Source organism: Platichthys flesus, chromosome 23, assembly GCF_949316205.1.
Source record: "Platichthys flesus chromosome 23, fPlaFle2.1, whole genome shotgun sequence".
In the NCBI taxonomy this organism is placed as follows: domain Eukaryota; kingdom Metazoa; phylum Chordata; class Actinopteri; order Pleuronectiformes; family Pleuronectidae; genus Platichthys; species Platichthys flesus.
The window spans coordinates 14244456-14262426 of NC_084967.1; the positions used below are offsets into that span (position 1 = coordinate 14244456).

The 17971-nt window shown below is 45.4% G+C and overlaps 1 protein-coding gene across 1 annotated transcript in view; it reads left to right on the forward strand.

Annotated features, from left to right (window-relative positions):
* Nucleotides 1-1901: 1901 nt before the first annotated feature.
* The window catches only part of chrm2a (cholinergic receptor, muscarinic 2a), a 63864-nt gene continuing 47794 nt past the window's right edge, over nt 1902-17971 (forward strand). Inside the window, exon 1 of the mRNA XM_062383064.1 lies at nt 1902-2021. The gene's annotated coding sequence lies outside the window, so the exon portion shown is untranslated. The remainder of the gene's footprint in view (nt 2022-17971) is intronic.

Below are 17971 nucleotides of genomic sequence, written 5' to 3' on the forward strand. Positions count from 1 at the left end.
GCTCGGCACGACACAGGTGCATATGCTACACCGGGTCCGCCCCTGGCCATTTAGGTGCCTGTTTACACTGACACACACACACAAACACACACACACACACACACACAGGAGTAATGAGCAGCGTGTGTGCACATCCTGTGAGTCATGTGTCTCAGAATGAATAGCTATAGCGTGTGGTGGGTGTTTTGACTGTCACCCAGCATACAGGGCTCCGGCCGTCAGGTGGGAACCGGTCAGGAGAACACACCAGTGCTAACAATGGATCACAGAACCTGGAACATTCCCACGAGCCATTAGCACATTGTTTCTCATCTCCGAGGTAAAAAAAAAATTGTAAAAACTGCTTCACATCCGTCATGGGAGGAGATGGAGGAGTCTCACAGAGCCCGGCTGCTTTGTATGCAACCTCCACAGCGTTCAGGAGCACCAACTCACGATCCTACCGGAGCCACGTTGTTTAATAATTCAGGTTCAGTTCACGTGCGCTTCCCAAACTCGAACCTGTGCCACTGGATGCATTTTAATTGACACTCAAAGTTCAGGATTGGCCCCGTTCACCTTCTTAAGAGGAGGAGGGATTGGAACAAAGTTGGTGTGACCTGATCGGTTCAGGCACTGGCTCTAACTGGGCCTCCTGTGCTGGACGGATCACTTCCCCAGTAGGTGTCAGTAAAAACATTCCCATCCTCTCTTTGTTTTTCCTAAACAATCTTTTCTCTCTGGCAGGTTTTAAGAGAATCCAATGATTGTGAAATCACACTGAGCCTTTTAATACCCGGCAGATACATCACACCAGAGCTCCACTGTCAAACAGGACTTAGAGCGGGTAAATCCCAGTAAGTGCAAATCAGTCATGATAATAGGAGCCGTCTTCTTCACAGAGACGAGGCCCTACATAACACAATGTATACAAGCTGATGAAGAGCAGGTCCTCGCTGTCACGTGTTCATCAACAGTTCCTGTGCAGGGGAGAGAGAGGGAGGGAAGAGAGAGGGAGAGAAAGACAGAGAGAGAGAGAGAGAGAGGAACAAATCCTGGGCTGTGATGAAACCTGAATTTCAGAATTCCTCTTTTCTCCAGCTTCCCCTTTGTTTTCATTCAGAGTCGGTTGCAAACCAATGTGTTTAATTGAGCGTAGATGTTTGGTGATTCATCCCGTCGTGCTCCAACATATCCAGAAAATGGTTTGCCTTCCCCCCTGCTGGTGGGTCCAACCCCCAGCTCCCCCCCCCCCCCTCCCCACTGTTTGACTGGAAATGGGATTTTTCGAAGAATCCACATTACATTTGCAGATCTTTTGGAGGATATGCATCGCAGCTCTGGACGCCGAGGGGGAGGATTTGTGTGTGTGTGGGGGGGGGGGGGGGGGGGGGACTCTACATGTAAGATTTAGCTGAATATGAAAATGTTGGTTATTGCATCTGTCAGAGGTGAACGCTCTCCTCGGTGCTGAAACCGTGAACCGTGCGCAAACCGTGCGTAAAGCTCGCAACTTGCCTTTATGAATGAACACACACACACACACACACACACATACACACACACATACACACACAATATAGTTTTTATAGCTCGAAACATTGAATTTATATATTTTTCTGGTCCTGTGTGGTCTAATTGGCGCAATGAGGAATAGATATAAATGTAAAGCTTTACGGTGAATTTTTTTTATATTTGAAATGAAATCACGTGTTGCTGCCCTCGTGGTAAACCCCCCCCCCCCCCCCCTGAATCTATAACAGGCATATAACGACGAATCATTAGCGTCAAAGAAAGTGCCAGCCTACTTCTTACTGCTCTCTCTCGCTCCCCATATCTCTCTTTCTCACATCCACACACACACATACACACACACAGACGCACACCTCCTCCCCCCTCACCTCCTCCCCCACTCTGCCTCGCACAGCCCAGGCGCTCCTCGTCTCCACAGCCCGTCTCTCCAGAAGCATGTCCCCAGACATACAGCCGCGGTGCGATGAAGCGGACCGAGAGACACCACCAGCATGACCGCATGAAAGCAGGTAAGATACTGGGAAGAGGATTCCTCCCTCTCCTTATGTGACATGTTTGCCTTTTCGGAACCGAACAGAGTGGAGATATTTTCTCCTCACGCAGGTATTTTTTTTTTTTACCTAAATCCCTCTGAGCAGGACACGGGTCTGTTCTTGTACGGTGACCGAGAAACGGCAGCTTCTCATTGAGATGTGTTACTCACGGATCCTCGGGCAGGAGGTGTCGGTTGTTATTACCAGGGGAATCGAACTTGAGACCTGTCAGATACGGAGCTGTGTCTGTATAACTGTTGCTCGTTTAAAGCCAGTGCGTAAAAAAACATGTGAAGTGGATCCTCATGGATGTGTTCATCTCTTTTAGACTTGAGTTGAAATACTGAGGAAACCAATAGAATTATGTGTGATAATGGTTGAAAGAAAGATGGAACATCGTGTTGAAGATGTGCAGTTGGGGGGGGGGGGGGTGCTTTGCATGGGGAGCTCACGGGCAAAGACATGCTGTGGCTCCAGACCTGCTTGTGCCATATGGCGCATCGCAGACAGAGAGGACAGCGGAACTAGAAGATGCTTGATTTCAAACTGGGAATTCTTTCCCCAAATGGCCTCGTGTCATGTCATCGCCAGTTTTCATTTCCATCGAACGCATCCATCCCCCTCAGTGGATAGTGGATTACGCGCTGGTCTCATGAAATATCAGGCGGAATAAACGCAGTTCCCCCCCCCGCTCTGGATTCTCTCAACCATTAAACGCTTCCAACAAATGTGGTTTGGTTATGTTTCCAAGTAAACGCCAAACAGGGGTTTACTGGTAATTGCTGCACCCGTGGCACCCACACGTGCGCTTTGGATGAAACGCGTCCGTCACGTCGTTAGATCTTTGTCGTCGCCGAAACGTCAACTGTTTTTTTAGTTTCTCAGAGTCACTAAAGAATCGAACTGCCTTCGTCTGTGTTGACGACCCTGACGTCTAATCGTGCGCTTGTTGGTGGAGACGCTGCAGATCTGCGCGAGGCTGCCTTTGCCCTGAAGCACTTTCCTCTCTCGTCTCCTCGATCCAATCAATCACGCTTGATTTCAGTTTCCCCCGATCACCAAACATAAATAATACATGCCAAGCAAACCACAGGGTGATGTTATGATATGTATATTAATAACTGGAGACCTGAGAATGAGAGGTGAATTCGCCTACGTGCGTAAAAGCGCAACGCAACTCAAAGGACCTGAGACTGCAGGTTCCTTGGACCTGTGTGGCTCTGCGTCTTGTAGTTGGAGAGGTTTTACGCACAGAGTCAGAATCTCGCTGTGAATGGCAGTGATTTTGTTGCACATAAATCCAAACGCACGACTCGATAATCGGAGGCAGACGCCACATTTCCAATAGACGCTCCAGCTGAGGGGCTATTCCCCATTTTCTTTAAGAATCCGGCTGAAAATGACAATTTAGTCGTTTTTGCGTGTGTGAATGAAAAGAGGAGCCAAAAACGCAAATGTCTGCTCCACCTATAACATGTGTCATGATGAATCAGTGCAGTGGGACGACGGTTTACTTGTGTTCTTCTTGCTTTGGATCATTTCTCTCTGCTAAACATCAAGAGAAGGAGGTTTGTGTGCAATGGAAAAGAGAAGAATGATGATGTGTGTGAGGGTTCTGTGGTTAAACAGAGTGTATGTTGCTGCAGCATCCCTGCAGAGTGTTGTCATGTGGCTTTGTGCTGTGCGGTGGATGAATGAGTGCTCTGCCTTGACCTTGATTAAGTCTCTGGCAGTAATTGGTTTTGTTTGAGGAGATGGCAGGTAAACAGAAAGGGACTCGCGTCGCCTCCGGTTTCTGGTTTTGCTCTTGAACATTCATGCACGGCTCCAGCTTGGAATTTGATTTGGTGTCTTGCCAAAAATAAAAAGGAGACACACAGATTTGCCTTTTTGCTTCTGTCTGGAATCCAGAAAGTTTGTCTTGCTACAGACCTGCGCTGTTGTTGTTGTTGTTGTTGTTATTGTTGAAACAGCAACGGTGATGTAATCAGCCTCAACGTGACCACAGATAGATTTTCCACCTGGTGCTGTTTCAGTAAATGTTCATTTTTTGTGTGGATACTTCATCATCGGGTCTAACAGCCGAACCAGAGGCTTTGAACCAGAACCATTTGTTTACCTGTAGATAAAGCTTTTTGACAGCCCATTATGTTTCTATAGAAAAAACAATTCGTGCGGCCACAAGAAAACCTTCGGGTTTCATAAATCACTCCACACGATCCACGAACCTCTTAAACCACAGCCAGAGTGAAGAACTACTTCTTTATGTTCATGAACCAACAGTTAATAGTTCCAAAGAAGCTGTGGAGTATATACATGAGTAGATTATATACACAGAATAATCACATTATAATCCTTATAATAGAGAATGTGATTATCATGCCAACAAGTGGGAAAACAATCCATTCTTTTAACATGACAATCTACTAACAACTCAAACAGGCCTCTCTTTAGATTCCTCTCACACTTTCACAGACTCACTTCGTCATAAATTGACCTAATGTTCTTAGTTTTATTACAAGAAGTGAGGCAGGTTAGTGAGATAATGACTTTGTACGTTACAGAAAAACATGAAGATCTAAAAAAGTGCTGGATACGAGTGAGCTCTTAATGAAACTGCCATATTTGTTCATCATCAACCAAACCGGGAAGGGGAGGGGGGGCTTGAGCCAATCCATGCTGACTTTGGGGCGAAAGGGGGTGGGAGGGGAGGGGGGGGGGGGGTGACAGATTTCCAGAGTATCGCAGGGTCGACCTTAACAGACACAGTCAGATTCACACCTGCGGCCGGTTAAGAGTCTCCAATTAACCTCTTTGGACTGTGGGGGAGGAAACTGGGATTCGAACCAAGAACCTCTCCCTTGGTTCCCCCGCCTCGCCTCCTGTCCACTGTGATCGCTCTCCTCTCCCTGCAACTTCCCAAGAAGTCTCTCCGACCTGTTGCCGTCCGTTTCCACTCGTCATCCTCGCCGCCGTTGATGGATGAGGTTTGGATGCACCGTGACCGAACACTTCTTTGATGGGTTTTTCAATTTTCTCCGAGGTTTACTGAGGTCGGACCCGTGGCGGCGTCCTCCCCTAACTATCGATATTACATTAGTGATGCAGATATTCTCCAGCGAGCAGGATTTTCCCCCCGGAGCTGTCGATGTGCTTGAGTGGGACGGCGGATGACGGCAAACATTGATTTGTGTGTTGCATGTGGCCGGTGACTGTGCGTGAAAAATACCCATCGACATGCAAAGCGATGGGAGTAATTTGATTATCAGATTGCGTGTCGTTGATGAATGAAGTCGGTTGTTCATCAAATTTGTTGCAGTCGTGTTTAAAAGTGATGCACGTCGCCCCCTGTGGTGAAAACCTGACACTGATAAGAAATGACCAGGATGTAAATGTTTTAACAGGCAAAACAGAACCAAGTATAATTCCCTCTTTACTCCCACCACTGAGGACAGAGAGGAGGTGGAGTCATGATTTGATGCATCTGCCTTCCACCAGTGCACGTTGATGTTAAATCTATGTTTTTTGGCAAGCCGGGGGAAACGGTGTTCGACTGGAGGTTGTTAAATTTAGCTGGTGAGTTGCTTCATTCCGTGGACTTGAGCTTCACGGATGAGGAGCGGCTGCACACTGCACATTAGTGAATCTGTGTAGCTGGCACGCACAGAAAGGAATGTCTAATTATCGCGCTTTCAACCACAGTAGGCGCCTATATTTGCACTGAGCTCCCGCTCTAATCGCTTTCTCTTTTTTTTTCAACCCTACCTCGGCACACTTTATTTATTTTATTTAAAAAATAAGCAATTAAAAGGTTACTTTTTGTTTGGGGGGGGCTCGGCGTGGGGATGAGCCAGGAAGTCCAAGCAGTGTCGGCCGGGTGCTGGAGAGAAGGTCTGATTGAGACGAGGCAGAAGAATGGTTCTGCTATAATGTGCAGATTTCTTTTTTAAGAGATGAAAGGAGGTTTTTTTTTACATAATGGCGAATGTGTCGGGTACAAGTGTGTATCTGAAAGGAGGAAACAGGCTCAGGATGATGATGTTGTTGACTAAATGAGCTGAACTGTCCATGAAATCCAACAAGGAGGACTCTTCAGTTCTCAGGACAAAAGGCTGGTGTACTGGTAGTTCAGCTCCTTATCAGGTGCAGAGTGATTGCAGAGTTTAACAATAAGAAGAAGTGTCACCGAACCACAGAAGGCATGGAGTGGCATTGATTGGTAAAAGGATGGGAGGAGGGGAAACTCCTCCTCGAGATCATTATGTGGCCGACAGAGGGAGAGTTGGACGAGACAAACCCAGTGTAATTGCATTTGTAACAAAAGGCCTGGGAATCGATGGGCTGAGCGCGGCTTACAGCAGCGTGTCAGCATATTTCATCAACACACAATTGGATCCCGCGACACTGTAATTGCTCATAAAACCTATTTGTATGAAATCAGCCCTGCATCTCCCTGAAGTCGGCGTGGATCCACATCTCACGTGATTCAGGAGGATTGACCTCGTAGTGGAAGAGCCTGACCTCTGGACGAGATGGACTTGACGTCTTCAGTCAAGGACAGTAGCTGAGTGAGGCTGCGGCCAGATGCTAAAGTCACTCATGGCTCATAATGGTGGGAATTAGAGCTCTTTAAAGACGCCTGGAGCTTATTGCTGGGTTCTTTCTGAGAGTCATTCAAAAGAACTGCTCGTATCTCTTTGTTTGCGGCCGGATTGGAACAACTTCATCGGTCCCTGACTGTCGGACAAATTGATGATTGATTGATGGATTGAATCACTGGACAAAGGGAGCCAATCAGGCCACAGGAGCAGAGACTCAAGGAGTGAGGAGTTCATTAAGGGCAAGTGATTCGGTTTAGGTACAAGAAGAATCGCTTGCAAGTACAACTCAGTCTCCGTTTAATCAAACAGAGGAGCCACTGAAGAGTATTGAATTGTTTGCAAGTGTAAAACCACGAATATTTCAGCACAATATGAAGAATATGCAACAGAAACTAGCTGCAAACACAATTTGGACCCACAATGTTTGCTAGCTAGTTGCTAACTTTGTCTGTGTGTGTGTTTGGTGCTGGGCAGGTTGGCTTTCAGAGCTTTTTCTCATATCATAACAACTTAAAAGCCAGAGTACAGATTATGTACACTGATAGGCTACGGCATTCAAAATGGTATCTGGTTTTAATATTGCACAATCAGGGGCTGCAGAGGGAAATTGGCTCTATGGCTCAAACTCTAGCTCAACAGTTGTGTTGTGTTGTGTTGTGTTGTGCGTGGCCTCTGAATAAACCAATAAAACAAACTAAGCTCCGTATAATAGCAACGATAACAATAACAATGTGAACCATTGTAATAATGATGATATTTGCAGCACAGAAGGATCATGGCGGATGTTTTCAGTCAAAGATGTCAAGTTAGCAACATGCATTAATGTGAAATGAAAACATACAGATGGCGAGGGAGAAGAGGAGCCCTGGTGCATCATGGGAAGTCCCCCTGCGGTCTAGGCCTATAGTAATATAACTAAGGGATGATTGAAGGCGGGTTTGATTCAGCCTTGTGTTAAACTCTCCTCCTCCAGGAGCCAAACAGAAAGACGGAGAGGAGCTATACAGTGTACGGCTCTGCCTTTATTCATTCTTGCTAGCAGATGCATAGACTGTAAATCAATCAAGGAGTGCCATCAGCAATTACAGATCATATCCATAATGCAATACATTAGATAACTACAAGGGCGCTCCGAGAGCACATGCGTCCACCAGAGTTATGCCGTTAATTAATCCCATTCATTATCTCTAGACCGCGGCGGCTTCTAATTTGTCCTGCCACTGTTTCATAAAGAAGGCAAAAAACGTAAGAGATCTTTAACTTGGTGTTCTGCTTCATCGCTCCATCGTTTGTCCGTGTGCAGCGCTATTCACATCATCCGTAAAGTTTTTACCATCCACAAAGACAGCCAGGCCTTATAGTTATAACAGCTTGAAATGCATCTCTCTCTCTCTTTCTCTCTCTCTATCTCTAATGCAGAAACGTATCTTTCATTCTTGAGCTTCAGCCAGGAGAGGGGAATTAAGATTTGTTTATGTTTTAGAGGCACTGAAAGAAAAGAGCAGTGACATCACGGCCTTGATAGAGACTTAACATATTCTTTTAAATCAAGCTGCCTCTAAATTGTCCTCGGTGCTGCAGCTGAAGTCCGTCCTCCCCAGCATTGTTTTTTAAATCCAGCTTAATAGAACCATACATCGCAGTCAGTGGGAGAATGTGAACAGCAGCTGAACAGTGGTCGCTGCAGCAGTTGCGGTGCGATCCTCACAATCTCTGGAGATCCTGACGAATGTGCTCCTCTTCCTAAAGCCTCAGGTGTTCCTCAGTCCTGCTGCTCGATCATCCAGAAATAATGTCGGGGCGGCCGTTCCCTGCTCTTAATTACTCCGAGGCCTCGCTGCCAGATAATTCCAGCCAGCTACTTTCAAACTCTGGCTCCGCCGTTATCGTCGGCTCCATAAAAAACTCATTTTTCCCCTGTTTGGTCTGATTGGACCTTGGCAGGGAGGAGCCACCGTCATTGCCAGCGGGTCCTGATTCTCCTCGATGAAGGGTGATGGTTCGACGGCTGAAAAAAGCTGAAGTTTCTCCTCTGAGCTGCTGAACTGTAGTTTGCACACACAGTTAAAGTGCACGGGTAGAAAGGCAAACATTCTGAGCAGAGTTCGGTCAAGTGATTACTTTCGCGACACGTCTCAGGGTGCAGGGGCTACTTCTTGTAAACGGCGCCGACATGACAGGGCGGCTCAATATCTGCCTGTGCTGCTGCAGATGCTGCGTGTGTGGGTGTTTTTTTGAAGTAGCCCTGTGTGACTCTTTCTCCTCGTGGTTCAGGAGCACTAACAAGCAATTAGCCAACAGGAAGAGCGCTCAGTCTTTCAGGGGGATGAAATCCGAGCTTGCAAAGTTCAGCTCGGTCTCTCTGTTTCTTTAAACTCTGCTCTAAATAGGAGGATTTGCTTGTGCCGGGGAAACAAATCTGCCACTGCAGATACAAAAAGAGGCTTAAAGTCATTTAAACAGACAAACAAGGCGGAGGAGAACATCTGAACTTTTTCTAAAGACGATACAGATAATGGCCAAACACCCCAGGGAAGAGCTGGAGTTTCCCATTGAGGCTCCTTGAAGATTTGCCCAAGATTACACTACAGAATGCGTCTGATGCATTACAAATAGCTGGGCTTTAATCCGTCCACTTCTAAGTGCAAGTCAATGAGCTGCTGGCTGCAAGTCTTCTTTTTCAATGGGCAATAAAAGTCAAAGTGTACTCCTGGAGGTATTGCCGTCCTAATTACAAACCTGCCCGAAGCTGATAAACAGGACTGATCTCCAAATGGAGGCACCGTGCACTTAATGCCAATAATGAATCACGGGCCTCTTGTTTTTGTCATTCTGTTGTTTCTCCTGGATACAGTTAACGATGCTCCGGCCACTTTGCTCCAGACGGAAATAGCTCAACACATAGCTCATCACTTATTCGAGCTGTTTTTTTCCAACAGGATCACAACGTGAAATTGAATCTATCCGTCAACTTAACGCACAGAGGTCTGTTACGCAATCGAACAACAAGCCTCAGACTCACAACTTTTAGAAATGAACTCTCTGTAATTCAGCTTGAGGCAAAACTCATTTTAAATACAGAAATCCCTGCGCAGCTGAAAGCCCATTCACGAGTCGTCAGGTGACTGATACACAAACCCATGCTGTGTTTCCTTCTGTGCTTAAAAGCTCGAGTCTGTGTTACACAACCTCGGAGACGCGTGAGAGAGAGAGACGTTCGTCCGTTAACCTGCAGGAAATGAAACAGCAGATTCACCTTCAGTTTGATTTCATGTTTGAAAAGACGTGTCCTCGTGAAGCATTGACAAGGTATTCACTTCCCTTCCAGGGCCAATAAAGGGACGGGTTTTTAAAAAGTGCTGTGGACTTTCCTTTTTTAACCACAGTTTGTATGAATCAGTCATTTAAGAAAACATTCACTGGTTCAGCTCAAGAGGGGTTTTCGGGGCGGGGGGGGGGGGGCGACAATGACAGAAACATTTGTCCATGCCGTCTCCCGGATTGTCTGCGACTGTATGAAAGGATTATCCTCTTCACATTCCCACGGAGAGAAAAGAGAGCGCGTGTGAAATCAAAGCCGAATTACAGCTGCCTGGGAGACAGATGGCTCGACACACAGCTCAACACTGTGTACACACTCAACAGATAAACGCTGGTGCCTGACCCTGGGTGCTGGGGATCAGATCAGAAGGTAAACACGGCGCTCGACGCGGCAGGTGAGCCGTGGTGGCGCTCGGTGAGGGAGTCACCTGCTGCATGAAGCCGGGAGTTAAACGGGGTTGTCGGGCGACTGGTCTGCAATCGGATAGAGACAAAAGTACAGGTGAACAAATGCACGGCAGATTGTGATCCGATTGGCCGAACCTCAGGAGGGGCTCCAAACACAGACTGGATATATATGAATGTGGACGGCGTGTCTATATAAAATACCCTGGACATGAGTTAAGCATTAGAGAGGGAGAGCAGGGAAGAGGGAGGAAGACCAGGTGAGGTAGAAGCTGCACTTGGACTATATATATCGGGATCCGGCTAACAGCTACGTGGTTTTGATAGCATCACATAACGAATTAAAATCTAATTTACCAGAAACATTAACAAACAGTATGTCAAGAACTTACTTAAATTATAGAAACATTTATTTAAAGTGTACTTTAACTTTTTTAGTCTTGTCTCTGTCAAATCTGCTAACACGGAGGAGGCAGGGTTCGTGACTTATGCTACAGCCAGCCACCAGGGGGCGATCAAGGTGATTTGGCTTCACGTTTGAGAAGCTGTCACGTCAGTTTTTCTCCTCAGTCCTCACCTGTGGACTTTGTAGAAGACACACGTAGCAAGCACACACACACACACAAAGACACACACACACAGAGAAAAGAGCTGATTCACGATTGGCTGCCTTCTTCTTGCATTCTTCCTCCTCCATCTTTGTTCTACTGGTGTTTGGCCTCGTGCAAACACAAGGCGGACGTTTCTGGATCTCTATGTGCAAAATGCAGATCTGTATCAACTCCAGGTGTAAAAAGTAATCAGGTTCAAATCATCTGTTGCCAGATGTAAATGCAGCCAGTGAGGCGGCGGCTGCTATTCATCCCGACCCGAGTCGGCTGTTATTGAGTTTAGACACAATGATCGTCTGTTATTGTTTTCTGGATTCTCTGTAAGCTCTGCTTATTGCCTCAGGTGTTCACCGGGTTCATCCTGTGTTGCCTTCAATGCCCCGAGGCCTTGTAAACCGCACTGTTCTTTTAATGCGCTCGGCCAATTTGATTTATGAACTCTGTCGGCACTGTCTTTTTCCAAAGTAAACGTGAGACGCAGCCCAGATAATGGTCGTAAATACCACTGTGTCATTTGATGGCATTCGGTGGACGGCTCGTCTGCCCCCCCCCCCCTTCCCTCGGAAAAGACAACCGTCCTGTGTGTCTGCAGCACCTTGGGGGCCGGTAGAGGAAATCACTGGAGTATGAAGACATGCAGTGTTATTGCAAGTTGCACAGGAAACCGGGTCATGAGATACTTCCACAGTATAAACATGACCGGGTTATTGAAGAGACAAAACCTTCCCGGTTGTCTTTGCCTCCTCCCCCCCGGGGTCCTAAGCTTTGGTCGGGTTGGGTTTGACATTAGCAGACGCAGATCCCTGAAGGTCTGCGTGGCCATTCAGGTGAATGATTTGACATTTGGATAGAAATGCCAGCAAGAAGGGTATTTGGACACTTCTCAGGTTATCCAAGCTTGTGTGCATGACGGTGCTGTGGAACTCGGGGTGCGCTTCTTTTGTATTCTGCAGCAGGACACGGGGTCGAGTTCAGCAAATTTCCCCGACCTTGTTTTGTTTCCTCTTGGAACCTCTGCGGCCTCCCATCGAGCCGGCTCGCCGTGTCAGAGCGAGCAGCCGATCTGAAACGCCGTTATTTGACTTGACAGGAACAGGGCTGCCGACAGAGTCCAGAGACTCCACTGTGTCGGTGGAACACAAACAGACTGAGGGATCGACTCACTGTGTGCGGCGCCCGCCGCCCCTCACACTCTCTGATGGCCCTTTTTTGACAGCCCTCTCACAAACAGTCACGGCAGAGAAAAGACATGTCTGATCACATGAAGCAACTTAAAGACACAGTGAAGTAAGAAGCATCTTTTCCCAGTTTGTTGAAAGCCGTTGGGCTGTCACGTAGTTTACCTTAAATCGCCTTTTTGAGTGTGTGTATAGTTTGCTCTACTTGTCAAACAACTTGTTTTAACTGTTTTTACTGACCACTGTGACATGACAAGATGCACAATGAAGTTTCCTGTCGATGATGACTTAACTCTCATCAATGAGTAACTTAATAAAAGAATCTGGGTTTTTTTCTGTGGGTGAGGTCAGCATCATGTGGTCACTTTGGCTTCACTTTGGTCGAGCTGTCATGTCGTCCATCTTTATAAACGCTTGATGCCTTTGACTTTGAGAGCTCAGGTTGTTGCAGTGTGTGTGTGTGTGTGTGTGTGTGTGTGAGTGGGTCTTACTTCTACTAAGTTGTGTAGTTGTGGTCTCTGCAGCCTCTTGGTTTAATGATGCACTTTGAGGAGGAGTGGGTGGAAACTCCCCCTTCGGCTGCAAGTGGCTGCGATTCTCCTCAGACTCAATCTCCTCAGAGTGATAAAATCGAAACCCCTGAATAATAAGATCCTCTAAATCACAACCTGCCTGCATATTCCACCAGAAATGCATCATGGCCGATCAGAGGGAACTTACAGGATCTTTAATACACGGTTCTCGACTCCACAGCCCTGAAGCAGGGAGCATTGCTTTGCAGGTTTGTCTCCGCCGATGTCTCCAATTTGTTTGTCAATCGGGAGACGAGCAGAAGAGACAAGGTCGTCCCTGCTCTCCAATTTTACACAGTTTTCCAGTCCGATCAATACGGCCCAACACCACTACATCAGAGAGGTCTCATTCCCCTGCCGGCTGATAATTGGAAGCTGTTAGCATGGACGACGGGACAGGAGGTTCAATTGGCTCAGGCTCTTCTTTGGAATGAGAGACTGCTGCTGATTTGGTTTATGCCAAAAAACTAAAGCTCCAGCGTTGGACGTTTTAATTAAAAATAGCACCCTCTCATTCTCCACTTTGGTTAGTCACAGATTTTTAAAATCCTTACATTTTTTATTAGGGACAAAAAAAAAATAATCGAACGAAAGCCTTCAGTGCTTCTGGAGTTGGCAAAGTTTTTACGGAGCTGTTGAAGGACTTTGCCAAAGTGCATGAAGAAAAATTACTCCCTGCTGGTGGAGGTGAAACATGATCGACTTCTAATTAGAGGAAATTCTGAATGTTAATGTTAATGAATGTAAATGGTTTTAAAGGTTCAGTGTGTAGAATATAAAGTCCTGATGTAAATGTAAAGCATATAGATATAAAGGTTCCTTTGTTAGGTTAATCAATCAATCAATCAATCAATCAATCAAATTTTATTTGTATAGCCCATATTCACAAATTACAATTCATCTCATAGGGCTTTAACAGGGTGTGACATCCTCTGTCCTTAACCCTCAGCAAGAGTAAGGAAAAACTACAAAAAACCCTTTTAACAGGGTAAAAATATGTAGAAACCTCAGAGAGAGCCACATGTGAGGGATCCCTCTCCCAGGACGGACAGAAGTGCAATAGATGCCACGTGCAGGAGAACATCATCAATAATCAAAGTCTCTAGCAGCATTGATGAAGCACAGTCCATGCTCAGCAACCATCTAGACCACGATCCACCATCCAGACCAGACGCCACTTCAGTCCTCAGTCACCGTCCACCGCCGCCCACCAGGAGGACCCATCACAAGCCACCACTGCGGTCCTGGTCCACCGCCCGTGCCCAATGCCAACGCGACACAGGGTCCGCCACCAGCACCACGATCAGCCCACATGACTCAGAATCCGCCACACTGGATCCAACACCGCGACCCCCGGTGCGCGATCCACAAACCGTAATCCATGGTGCGGCCACAGAGGCCCTGGATCTGCGGGTGATAAAGCAAAGGGATTCCGGGGAAGGGGGATAGGGATGGAGAAGAGGAAGGAGAAGCTGGAAAGAGAAGCTCCGTGTGTCATGTGTTAGAGCGCACTAATTAGCTCTAACTATAAGCTTTATCAAAAAGAAAGGTTTTGAGCCTACTTTTAAACGAACAGATGGTGACTGCCTCCCGAACTGAAAGTGGTAGATTATTCCACAGCCGAGGGGCTTGATGGCTAAAAGCTCTGGCTCCTACTCTACTTTTGGAGAATTTAGGGACGACAAGTAGGCTTGAATTCTGGGAGCGGAGTGCTCTAGTGGGTTTATAAGGTATTAACAGCTCTTTAAGGTATAAAGGCGCTATATTATTAAGGGCCTTGAAGGTGAGGAGGAGAATTTTAAATTCTATTCTAGATTTAACTGGAAGCCAGTGTAGCGATGCTAATATTGGAGAAATGTGCTCTCTTCTCTTTGTTCTCGTCAGGACACGTGCTGCAGCATTTTGGACAAGCTGTAGAGTCTTTAACGACTTCCTGCTGGAGCCTGATAATAATGAATTACAATAGTCCAGTCTCGATGTAACAAAGGCGTGGACTAGTTTTTCTGCATCTTTTTGTGAAAGGACATGTCTAATTTTTGAAATATTACGCAAGTGGAAAAAAGCGGTCCTAGAAATTTGTTTTAAGTGACTATTAAAGGATAAATCAGGATCGAAGATCACTCCCAAGTTCCTGACTGTTTCATTGGAAGCAAGGGCAATGTCGTCTAGCGCAGCTATATCATTAGATAATGCATCTCTAAGGTGTTTGGGGCCAAGTATTATAACCTCTGTTTTGTCTGAGTTTAATAAGAGAAAATTGCGGGTCATCCAGGTTTTTATGTCCTTGAGACATGTTCGAAGTTTAGTTAATTGATTACTTTGTTCAGGTTTTATTGACAAATATAACTGGGTGTCATCCGCATAGCAGTGGAAATTTACCGAGTGTGTCCTGATAATGTTTCCTAGTGGAAGCATATATAATGAGAATAAAATTGGGCCGAGCACAGAGCCCTGTGGAACACCATGATTAACTTTGGTGCGCACAGATGACTCATCATTAATTTGCACAAATTGGGAGCGATCAGAAAAATACGATTTAAACCAGTTAAGGGCGGTTCCATTAATGTTAATTAACTGTTTTAGTCTTTGTAATAAAATTTGATGGTCAATTGTGTCGAATGCTGCACTGAGATCTAACAGAACGAGGACAGACACAAGTCCCTGATCTGAGGCTATTAAAAGGTCATTAGTGACTTTTGCCAAGGCTGTCTCTGTACTGTGATTGGCTCTAAACCCCGATTGAAAGTCTTCATATATATTATTTTCCTGGAGAAACTCACACAGCTGATTGGCTACCACTTTTTCTAAGATTTTAGAAATGAAGGAGAGGTTAGATATTGGTCTGTAATTGGCTAAAACCTCTGGGTCTAGGGTGGGTTTTTTGAGTAGGGGTTTGATGACAGCTATTTTAAAAGACTGTGGTACATAACCTGATGATAATGACAGATTGATAATGTTAAGTAACGAACTATCAATTAGGGGCAGAATGTCTTTAAGTAAGTTGGTAGGAATGGGATCTAAGATACAGGTTGTTGGTTTAGAACCTGAGATTAATTTGGTAAACTGATCACGGGTGATCAGAGAGAAGCTGTCTAAGTAATGGGTAGGATTCTCAGCCGTTTCTGAGATCTCTGTTGTTGGGAGGGTATTAGTGCCAATTGAGGGCAGGAGATGGTTGATTTTATTTCTAATAGTTTGAATTTTATCATTAAAAAAGGTCATAAAGATATTGCTATTTAGGGATGGAGGAATACTGGGTTCGGTGGAGGTGTGACTCTCTGTCAGCCTGGCTACAGTGCAGAAGAGAAACCTGGGGTTATTTTTATTCTCTTCTATTAGTTTTGAATAGTAGGCGGCTCTTACTTTGTGGAGAGCCTTTTTATATTCTTTAACACTATTCTTCCAGTCTATGAGGTTTTCAACATTGTTGCTGGAGCGCCACTTCCTTTCTAGTTTTCTTGATAATTGTTTTAACTCATTTGTCTGGGAATTATACCACGGAGCTAATTTACTATGTTTGACATTGTTCTTTTTTAGAGGCGCTATTGAGTCTAATGTTAATCGTAATGAGTCTGCAGAGCTATCGACGAGGTGGTCGATCTCAATGGAGCTCAGGGTTTTAAAGAATTTGTTGTTTATATCTACTGCTAATACGGGTTTAAATGTAATTGGGATTATTTCCTTAAATTTAGCTACAGCACTATCAGGTAGACATCTAGAAAATGAATTTTTTATTAGTGGCATATATTCAGTTATTGAAAAATCAAAGGTTATTAAATTATGGTCTGATAGAACTGGATTGCGCGGAAGTACTGTTAAATTTTCAATTGCGACACCGTACGATAATACAAGGTCAAGTGTGTGGTTACCACAATGAGTAGGTTTGTGCACACACTGACTGAAACCAATAGAGTCTAGTATTGAAATAAATGCTACGCTAAGGCAATCTTTATTATTATCAACATGAATATTAAAGTCACCAACAATAATAATTTTATCGGTCTTTAGGACTAAGTTTGATAAAAACTCAGGGAATTCCTTTAAAAATTCAGTATAAGCCCTGGGAGCACGGTAAACTACGGCAAATATGATTGGCTGTTGGTGGTTCCTTGATTGGCGTGGAAGACTAAGAACCAGACATTCAAATGACTTGTAGCTGAGTTTAGGTTTAGGATTAATTGATAGACTGGAGTTAAAAATAGCAGCAACTCCACCTCCTCGCCCAATTTCTCTAGGAACCTGTGAATTGATATGACTGGGGGGAGTAGATTCATTTAGACTGACATAATCATCAGGATGCAGCCACGTCTCAGTGAGGGACAATAAATCTATGTTGTAATCAGAGACTATTTCATTAACTAAAAGAGCCTTTTTTTCCAGTGATCTAATGTTTAAAAGACCACATTTAAAAGTCTGGGTTTCCTGTATTGTTTCAGAGGTTGTTTTAATTTGTATTAAATTTTTGTGTGGAGTTCTCGTTCTATTATTGTTTAATTTCAATAATTTAATCGGACGGTGAACAGACACAATCTCTATGGGGTTTTGTGACTGATCCAGAGGGAGCGCAGAGAAGTGTTTAGCACTGCAGCTCTGCTTCCTGGTCCCAACTATGGGTTGTCATGTTATAGACTTAGTAATATTCCTAGATAAGAGAGCTGCTCCATCCCAAGTGGGATGAACGCCGTCTCTCCTAACAAGACCAGGTTTTCTCAAAAAAGTTAGCCAATTATCTATAAAGCCCACGCCGTTTACAGGACACCACCTCGACAGCCAGCGGTTAAAAGACAACATGCGGCTAAACATGTCATCACCTGTTGTGTTAGGGAGCGGGCCAGAGAAAACTACTGTGTCCGACATCGTTTTAGCAAAAGCACACACCGACTCAACATTCAATTTAGTGACCTCCGACATACGAAGCCGGGAGTCGTTGCTGCCGACGTGAATTACGATTTTATTGTATTTACCTTTTTTAGATTTAGCCATTAACTTAAGTTTAGATTCGATGTCGCCGGCTCTGGCCCCTGGGATACAATTAACTATGGTCGCTGGTGTCGCTAACCTGACGTTTCTCAGAACCGAGTCGCCAATAATCAGAGTTTGTTTATCAGCGGGTGCCTCGCTGAGTGGAGAGAATCTATTTGAAACGTGAGCTGGTGGCTCTTTAATCAAGGGCTTTCTAAGTCTAGCACTATGCCCCCTCTGGAACGTCACCCATCTGCCCTGGGCTCCCGGCTGCAC